Genomic DNA, 10,714 nt, shown 5'->3' with positions numbered 1-10,714 from the left:
TCTTGAAATAAACAGTAACAATTAACAGCCACACACCAATAATATACTGGTACACCTCGCCTACACCCACCAATCCATACCATTGTAACGTTAATGACAAAAAAACTAATTTGTCGTGTTTCTCTCAATTCCAAATTAGACTTAAGAAAATATTAAGAATTATATTATCTTTTTTTTTATTTGATTTATCTAGACCATGTTGGGTTTTTCAAGGGAATTTCAGGGCTAAAGGGGCTACTTTCTGAGGCACCTCCTATCTCAAAGCCCACCCGCTAGGAAACCGTCGCCCCAAGTGAGGAAGCCCAACCTACACTCGGACCGTGGACAGGATTCGAACCAGTGCGCTTGGAGACCCCTCGAACCCCAAAGCACGCATGGTTCCACTGTACCACGGCGGCCCCCTGTATTTCTCTCTATCTAAGGCCAGTTAGCCACCAATGCTTCACCCATACATAGATAATACACCCATACCAATACTGGCTGCTATGTACCATTAGTGGGTTTCCTATGTACCACTGCTTTGCTTACTATGTACCATTGGTGGGCTGCTATGTACCAGATACAGTAAATCTCTCTGTCTCTCTCTCTCTCTCTCTCTCTCTCTCATATATACAGTAAGTCCTCGTTATACGGTACATGTGCGTTCCTGAAAACTTTACCGCAAATTGAGATTAGCGTATACCGAACCCATTATAACATGTAGTGATAGGGAATGTTCCAACACGTTGAAAGTCACCCCTACACACAGGAAAATAGTTATAGAAAAAGATATAAAGTACTGCGCAAAATAAATGAAGTATAAATGCTGCCGCCACGTGGGATGAAGGAATCGCACAGGTGGCAGGTTTGAATTGGCTTGGGGACAGCTCCAGATACTCGTGTATTTCGGATAGTGGTGATCCCAATACGCAGGCGATTACTGTCATTAAAATTTGTCAACCACTAACACTGAGCATACTGTACATTGACTTAACACAGCCTTAGTCCTCAGCATGATCCACACATTTCTGTGCTTGACCTCCACTACTTCAAAAGGCTTCATTTAAATTTACAGGAGATTTTTAAGGTGTTTTTACAGTTCTAGAGGCAGATTGATAAGATTTCTACATGGTTAACTGAAGAAACACTCTTGAAAACCCTGCTAATCATTTATGTGGCCTTGGAAAAGAGTCGTGGTGAGAGAGCAAAGCCTTTCTCAATACGGACCCAGCAGTTCAGTGCACTGGTTTAAAATTGTGCTGTTATGGATTTGTTCTTATTTCATCATTTTTCACGTCGCCATAGACGACTAGCTGGGTTTTCAAGACAGTCTCTCTTTATGATCAAGTAGAAATCTTGCTAATCTATCACCAGAACCATAAAAATACTCTTCAAAACCTGAGTATCTTCAAGTAATGCCTTTAGAAATAGTCGTGGTGAGAGAGCAAATAGGTATTTTGTAGACCTAGTCTCTTCACTCTGCCATGCACTGCTTAGGCCCAGGCAAGCCAGCAGCCAAGAAGGAAGCCTCGAGATGCACAGCTTCAATGAGAGAGAGAGAGAGAGAGAGAGAGAGAGAGAGAGAGAGAGAGAGAGAGAGAGAGAGAGAGAGAGAGAGAGAGAGAGAGAGAGAGAGAGAGAGAGAGAGAGAGAGAGAGAGAGAGAGAGAGAGAGAGAGAGAGAGAGAGAGAGAGAGAGAGAGAGAGAGAGAGAGAGAGAGAGAGAGAGAGAGAGAGAGAGAGAGAGAGAGAGAGAGAGAGAGAGAGAGAGAGAGAGAGAGAGAGAGAGAGAGAGAGAGAGAGAGAGAGAGAGAGAGAGAGAGAGAGAGAGAGAGAGAGAGAGAAGAGAGAGAGAGAGAGAGAGAGAGAGAGAGAGAGAGAGAGAGAGAGAGAGAGAGAGAGAGAGAGAGAGAGAGAGAGAGAGAGAGAGAGAGAGAGAGAGAGAGAGAGAGAGAGAGAGAGAGAGAGAGAGAGAGAGAGAGAGAGAGAGAGAGAGAGAGAGAGAGAGAGAGAGAGAGAGAGAGAGAGAGAGAGTTAAGAGAGAGAGAGAGAGAGAGAGAGAGAGAGAGAGAGTGGTTACTGCTAACCTAACCTTACCACACCAGTGTTGACAAGCCCTGCACTACAGCCACCACATACAAAACCAACATTACTAACACACATACTGACAACACTGACCTAACACAACAATAATAATACTTACCTCACACACCCACACACACACATATAATGATATGCCAGTAGGAATTGACAGTTATATGAACATGTTTGCGGACAATACTAAAATTATGAGGAGCGTAAAGAATGTGGAAGAATGTAACAAGTTACAGGAAGATCTTGATAAAATATATGAGTGGAGTAAAGAGTGGCTGATGGAATTTAATATAGACAAGACCCATGTTATGAAAATGGGAAGAAGTAGATACAGAGCAAACTGGGATTACAGACTGGGTGGTGAGAAAATTAAAGAGACCAATGAGGAGAAAGACTTAGGAGTAACCGTGCAAAACACTTTGTCACCGGAGAAACACATTAACAAGATTTTTTGGAAAACATACAACATGCTTCAAAATATTGGCCTTGCATTCCACTACCTAGATGAAGGAATAATGAAGAACATACTATGCACTTTAATAAGACCCCAGCTAGAATATGCAGCATGTGTCTGGTCACCGCATATGAAGAAAAATGTGAAGAAGGTGGAAAGGGTACAGAGGCTGGCAACAAGGATGGTACCAGGACTCAGGGAGTTAGACTATGAGGAAAGACTGAGGAAGCTGGGGCTGACCACATTAGAAGAGAGAAGAACAAGAGGAGACATGATAACTATGTATAAATTGGTGAACAAGATTGACATACTGGATAGAGAATTGATAAAGGTGACCACAAGTAATTATCTCCGAGGACATGGAAAAAAGCAAATAAAGGACATCTGTCTAAATGACGTGAGAAAATACAGTTTCCCATCGTAGCATTGATAAGTGGAATAAACTGAGCAGTCATGTCGTTGATGCGGTGTGTGTCAATCAGATGAAAGAGAGATATGACAGGAATGGACAAGGAGACAGGACACAGAGAGCTTAGCTCGGGCCCTGTAATACACAAATAGGTAAATACAAATAGGTAAATACACACACACACACACACACACACACCTAAAGAAGAAGGAAAGAAAGATTGGTTTAATGCAAGATGTGCTAGGGCAAAGGAGAAACGAGATGGAGCATGGAAAAGGTGGAGAAGAAACAGAAATCCAGAAAATAAGGAAAACTTCAAAACAGCAAGAAATGAATATGCTAAGGTGAGAAAGGAAGAAGAAAAGAACTATGAAAAGGACATTGTCGAAAAATGTAAGGAACAACCAAAATTGTTCTACAGATTCATAAATGGAAAAATAAGACAAAAAGAAACAATAGAAAGGTTAAAAGGAGAAAACGGAATGGTGGAAGACCCAAAAGTATGGCAGAACTGTTAAATAGTAAATTTCATGAGGTCTTTACTAAGGAATCCAAATTTGAAAGACCACAGGGTAATAGAGAGACTGTCTATATGAAAGAGATTAAAGTAACCAAGCTTGAAATAAAAAGTTGATGACGGAATTGGATGAGGAAAAGGCAATGGGACTGGATGAAGTCTCAGGCAGAATACTGAAAGAATGTAGGGAAGAACTAGCAAGTCCAATATACAACATCATAAAATGCTCAATAGAAAATGGAACAGTGCCAGTGGAGTGGAAAAGAGCTGAGGTGGTTCCTATATATAAGAGCGGAAGGAAGGAAGAACCTTTAAATTACAGGCAGGTATCACTAACTAGTGTAATATGCAAGATGTGTGAAAAGTAATAAAGAAGCAATGGATCGAGTTTCTTGAAGACAACAAAATATTATCAAATAGCCAATTTGGTTTTAGAAAAGGTCGGTCATGTGTGACAAATTTATTGAGTTTCTACTCTAGAATAGTTGATAAAGTACAAGAGAGAGAGGATGGATTGACTGTATTTATTTAGATCTAAAAAAGGCTTTTGATAAAGTGCCACATGAAAGATTACTATGGAAGTTAGAGGAGAAGGGTGGCTTAAAAGGAAGCACATTGAGATGGATGAAGAATTACTTAAGGGGGAGAGAAATAAGGACGATAGTTAAAGATATGAAGTCCAAGTGGAGAACAGTAGACAGCGGAGTGCCACAGGGTCAGTATTGGCACCAATACTTTTCTCGTATATATAAATGACATGCCAGAGGGAGTGAACAGCTACATAAATCTGTTTGCGGACGATGCGAAACTGTGCAGAGTCATTAAACAAAAAGAGGATTGTGAAATACTACAGGAAGACTTAAACAAGATCTGGAAATGGAGCAAAAAATGGGAGATGGAATTCAATGTGGACAAAAGCCATGTCATGGAAATGGGAAAAAGTGAAAGACGACCAGTGGGAATCTATAAGATGGGAGATGGAGTAGAACTAGAAAAAGTAAAAAAGGAAAAGGACTTGGGAGTGACAATGGAAGAAAATAATCAACCGGTAAGCCATATTGATAGAATTTTCAGAGAGACGTATAATTTGCTAAGGAATATTGGAGTAGCATTTCACTATATGGACAAGGAAATGATGAAGAAATTGATAAGTACTAAAATAAGACCTAGATTGGAATATGCAGGAGTTGTGTGGACTCCCCATAAAAAGAAACACATAAGAAAATTAGAGAGACTACAAAAAATGGCTACAAGAATGGTTCCAGAATTTAAAGGGATGGCATATGAGGAGAGACTAAAGGCAATGGATCTACCAACCTTGGAGCAGAGAAGAGAGAGGGGATCAGAGAGAGAGAGAGAGAGAGAGAGAGAGAGAGAGAGAGAGAGAGAGAGAGAGAGACAGACAGACAGACAGACTTGACAGGATCCAGGCAAGAGCGCAGAGGATGGTGCAAATGAGGAACCAGGATCAGCAGCCCAACTTTCAACCTCTACAGCAGCGGCGAGACGTGGCGGGCCTGTGCGTCATGTACAAGGCCCTCAGGCAACAGACTCCACACCTGGCACCACTACGCCTGCCACCCCCATCCATCCCCACACATGACACTCGAACCGCCGGCCTAATAGACCACCACCTCACTGTGACTGTGCCCTTTGCGAGGACCGAGAGTCACCTCCGTTCCTTCCTCCCTCGTTACAGCCGCATGTGGAACCGGCTGGTGCAAGACACAAACATACACCACTCTACATGCCTCCAGGCGTACAAAGAGGCGTGAACGAGTGGCTAAAGTGCTAGTGTGACACCAATAAGTGCAGTGAAAGTGTGTAATTATATACTATTATCAAATTATCAACTTGTCTCACTTCTGTAAATATTGTGTATTTTCTTTTGTTGCCAAGATAGGCCTGAACTATACCATAGTCTCAGACCTCTGGTATGTACAACACATGTAACCTAGTTTAAATAAAAAAAAAAAAGAGAGAGAGAGAGAGAGAGAGAGAGAGAGAGAGAGAGAGAGAGAGAGAGAGAGAGAGAGAGAGAGAGAGAGAGAGAGAGAGAGAGAGAGAGAGAGAGAGAGAGAGAGAGAGAGAGAGAGAGAGAGAGAGAGAGAGAGAGAGAGAGAGAGAGAGAGAGAGAGAGAGAGAGAGAGAGAGAGAGAGAGAGAGAGAGAGAGAGAGAGAGAGAGAGAGAGAGAGAGAGAGAGAGAGAGAGAGAGAGAGAGAGAGAGAGAGAGAGAGAGAGAGAGAGAGAGAGAGAGAGAGAGAGAGAGAGAGAGAGAGAGAGAGAGAGACAGACAGACAGACAGACAGACAGACAGACAGAGAGAGAGAGAGAGAGAGAGAGAGAGAGAGAGAGAGAGAGAGAGAGAGAGAGAGAGAGAGAGAGAGAGAGAGAGAGAGAGAGAGAGAGAGAGAGAGAGAGAGAGAGAGAGAGAGAGAGAGAGAGACAGAGAGAGAGAGAGAGAGAGAGAGAGAGAGAGAGAGAGAGAGAGAGAGAGAGAGAGAGAGAGAGAGAGAGAGAGAGAGAGAGAGAGAGAGAGAGAGAGAGAGAGAGAGAGAGAGAGAGAGAGAGAGAGAGAGAGAGAGAGAGAGAGAGAGAGAGAGAGAGAGAGAGAGAGAGAGAGAGAGAGAGAGAGAGAGAGAGAGAGAGAGAGAGAGAGAGAGAGAGAGAGAGAGAGAGAGAGAGAGAGAGAGAGAGAGAGAGAGAGAGAGAGAGAGAGAGAGAGAGAGAGAGAGAGAGAGAGAGAGAGAGAGAGAGAGAGAGAGAGAGAGAGAGAGAGAGAGAGAGAGAGAGAGAGAGAGAGAGAGAGAGAGAGAGAGAGAGAGAGAGAGAGAGAGAGAGAGAGAGAGAGAGAGAGAGAGAGAGAGAGAGAGAGAGAGAGAGAGAGAGAGAGAGAGAGAGAGAGAGAGAGAGAGAGAGAGAGAGAGAGAGAGAGAGAGAGAGAGAGAGAGAGAGAGAGAGAGAGAGAGAGAGAGAGAGAGAGAGAGAGAGAGAGAGAGAGAGAGAGAGAGAGAGAGAGAGAGAGAAAAAAACCCAAGAACACCCCGAGACACCCCGACACACACCCCCACACCCCCAGACACCCCTTACTCATTATAATCAACATAAACGTGCACCACTTCACCAGTATATTTTCTTTGTGATGGCAGATAATAAAAATCTGGAGTCACATCTTATCCTCATGGCCCCCATAGAGATCCTCAAGGCAGCGTTTTGAATGGGGTCAAGCTTGAGGAGGTTGGAGTAGGCAGCTGACCCATAGAAGCAGCTGGCATACTGCATTTTGGCCCTGATGGTGGTCTTATAGTAGTGGAGGAGCAGGTCACGACTGGCTCCCCAGCGGATGCCAGTTATTCGCTTCATCACATCGAGGCGTTTGTTGCAGGAGGTGCGGAGGTAACTGATGTGATTTACCCAGGAGAGGTGAGGGCCATCTAGCCGCAGTCCGAGGAGGGTGTGTGAGGTTGAGTATGGAACAGCCTCCACTTAAGTTGACGGTAGGTGAAGTGCAGAAGGTTTCTTGAATGGGTGACCGTGACAGAGAGATTGTGTGAGATGAGGGTAAAGAGGCAGGAGTGTGAAAGGGAGTGACTGACGAGAAAGAAAGGGTGTCTGAGGATAGGATGTGTGAATGTGAGAGGATGGGATGTTGGAAAAATGGAAGACCTCAGCAGGGAAATGAATGTATGGAATGTAGAGGTAGTCTGTGTAACTGAAACCCAGCTAAGAGAGAGAGAACTGGAGTCAGAGAGTTTTAGAATGATAGGTAAAGGTAGGAGCAAGCAGCAGAGGAAGGGGAGAGGTTGGAGTAATGGTAAGATTAGATGCAGGCGTGGACATAGAGGAGATAGACGTAGGGGAGTGTGAGATGAGTGAGGATGTTATGGCAGTGAGATTAGAGTATAAGGTAGGTAGGGACAGAGAGAAAATAATATTAATTGTGTGCTACATGACCGTTGAAAGAGCAGAAGCGAGAGCTGAGAATGAAAGAAAATATAGGATTGTTGAAAGGCTGGTACAAGAGAATAAGAATGAAAGAGTAATTGTGATGGGGGACATGAATGGTCATATAGGAGTATTGGGTGAGGAAGTAAATGGGAATGGACAATTGCTATTACATTTTGTGGAGAGGAATGAGCTTGAGATTTTGAATGTGACCATGGCAGAGGGTAGAGTGACATGGCGTGGAAAGGAAAGTGAATCTGTCATTGACTACATGGTGCTTAGCGACAAAGCGAGGGAACGAGTGAAAGGCATGTGGGTGGATGAGGAGAGAAAGATTGATGCAGCAAGTGACCATAATGTTATGGTATTGGAGTATGAGTGTGTGAAGGAGAAGGTGAAAGGGATTACACAGGGGAAGGGAAGGTGGAAAGTTAGAGAGACAGACTGGGATAGTTTTAGAGAAGCAATAGAGAAGATGGAATGGAAGACTGGTGAGAATGGGCCACAGACAGAGAGAGGAGTGGATGAGTGTAATAGGGGTTTAGTTAGGAAACTAACCATAGCCGCAGAGGAGAGTATTGGTAGGATAGAACCAAGAGGTAAAGGGAGGGAAAGGAAAGGGAAGAGGTGGTGGAACAAAGAGATAGACAAGGCGAGGAAGGAAAGAAGGCAACTGAATAGGAGATGTAGGAGCCTTAGAAGGTACAGACAGAACAGTGAGGTAGAGAGAATAGAGTATGATAGAATGTGGGAAGAGTATAGGAGTAAGCAGCAAGAGGTGAAAGCATTAATCAGGAGGGCCAGAGGGAATGAGGAGAGGAAAATTATTGAGGAACTTAGGAGAAAGGGTGAAGGAGGTAGGGAATGGTATAAATTTTTAAGAGGAGAGGAAGGTAATAAAGTAGACCATGTAGAAGAGTTAGTAGTGAATGGAAGGAGAATTAAGGAAAGGGAGGAAATGATTAGAGAGCTAGAGGAGTACTGGAAAGCTATTGGAGGAGTGAATGACCCAGCTAGGAACTTAGGAAACATCACCCTAGGTAGGAAAGTAGAGGAAGGAATGAATGAAGAGATCAGTATGGATGAGATTGAGAGGTATGTAAAGAAATTAAAGAGAGGTAAGGCTCCGGGTATCGATGGGATTCTGAATGAATTTTACAGAGAGGGTGGTCGAGGAGTGATTGAGGGGCTGCATGAGTTGTTTGGAAGGATTTGGAGGGATGAAAGAGTGCCTGCAACCTGGAATGAAAGTAGAGTGACACTTGTACATAAAGGAGGTAGTAAAAGTAGGAAGGAAATTAGGAACTATAGACCAATAGCAGTGTGTGATTCAGTGTGTAAGATATTCTGTGGTGTGTTGAATGAAAGACTGAGTGAAGTGATAGAAAGAAATAGGGTAATGGGTGAGGAACAGAATGGGTTTAGGAAGGATAGAACAGGTGAGGATAACATGTATGTAGTAAATGAAGTGATAGGGAGCGCGAGAAAGGACGGTAGGAAGAAGTATTTAGCTTTTCTAGACATAGAGAAGGCCTATGATAGAGTAGATAGGAGAATGCTGTGCAAGGTATTAGAAAAAGTTGGGGTGAGTGAGAAGATAGTGAGAATCATTAGGAGTATGTATGAGAATACAAGAGCGGTGTTTAGTATGGGGGATCTGGTGACTGGATGGGTGAGTAATGAGAGAGGAGTGAGACAAGACTGTCTTCTTTCCCCTTTACTATTTGGCCTATATGTGGAGGAGATGGCAGAAAGGACCGGCCTAGGTGTGAAAGTTTTCATGATGGGAGCCGCAGTGGGAACTGCTGTTCAGAGCCAGGACCAAGTCCCTGGAGGTGAACAGCAGGGTGTATAGGTGGAAGAATGGAGGAAGCAAGGTGTGTGAGGTATGCGAGAGGGGTGTGGATGAGACAGTAGAATACTTGATACTGGAGTGTGCAAGAGACAGGATGTTAGGTGTAGTGACAGAAGAGATAGGAGTAGAAGCATGTAGTGAGATGAGAGAGAGGAATGCTAGGGAATGGATGGAGTACCTGGTGGGGCTGTGTGTTGAGAAACAGGTAAGTGGTCGGGTGATTGAGGGTGTGAAAGATTTCTTAGAGAGTGCCTGGAGGAACGTATGAGAATGATTGAAAGGCAGGGACAGTGTTGCCATGTACTCAATGTTATCTTTGTGGTTAACATGGAAACCTTACCTAGCCTAACCTAATTTTATCCTAACATTAATCTAACCTAACCTAATTCAGCCTGACCTCACCTAACCCAACCCAACCCAACCCCAATGACTGGAAGGGGGGCATGCGTAACACTACCTGACACTGCCCACAGCCAGACTGGTAGCCTGGCGGGGCGGGGCGGGGTGCCTCACCCTTCCTTTAGGTTTCACAATACATATATGAAAACAAATGAAGCGACCTGTGCAAAACAAACAAGGGAACAAGGGTAACATGACAAATGAAGGCCGCTGAAAAGAAATGGTTACATATTTCAACAAGTAACGCTATCCTTGCAAAACAAGTCACTTAATCATTGTACAGTACACTATGTTGGAACACTCTCCGCTGTTTTCTTCAAAGCTTGACAACAAAACTAATTTCAAAATTATATTCATTATTGATTATTAATTTTGGTTAAAATACACGTTTACAACACTACAGTGTATTGATGGAGTGATGTCATCATTGTAATAAATGTTATAATGCAGCAAATCTTAATTACATTATATAATTAGGTGAACATTGAAACATTGAAACATTTTATTATCCCTTGAAGAAATACAATTCTATATAGTGAGAATACAGTATAGGTATTATATTATTACGCTCCTCGTCATATTGGCCAGCTTTCTCGCCTTTGTTAACATTTCCTCCTTCTGCACTGTGAACCAATTAATGCTGTCATTTATAGTGCTTCAGAAATATCTAAATCTATCTTTTGTTTCTTTATTTTCAATATTTTCTGGTCTTACCTTCATGTTAAATATTATTATTCTACTTTTCTCTTTGTTTATTTCTAACCCAAATTCTTTTCCTATCTCCTCCATTTTCTTTATTACGTGTTTGGTATCCTCCACACTGCTGGTTAACAACATTCTATGGTCAGCGAAGAAAAGCCATGTTATATTAAACTCCTCGTCCCTGTAGCCTTTGTTTAAATCTTGTATTTGTTGCATTATTTTCAAAGTAATCAGTTTGAAAAGAGTGGTAGACACTGTGCATCCCTGCCTTATTCCGCTTGTCACGTCTGTTTCCAGCTTTTCTTCCTCTACTAGGTCAATTTTGGTCTTATCATTGTTATATACATTGGCTATTCAATT

The sequence above is a fragment of the Portunus trituberculatus genome, chromosome 11 (assembly GCF_017591435.1).
Source record: "Portunus trituberculatus isolate SZX2019 chromosome 11, ASM1759143v1, whole genome shotgun sequence".
NCBI lineage: Eukaryota > Metazoa > Arthropoda > Malacostraca > Decapoda > Portunidae > Portunus > Portunus trituberculatus.
This window is presented reverse-complemented; position numbering follows the sequence as displayed.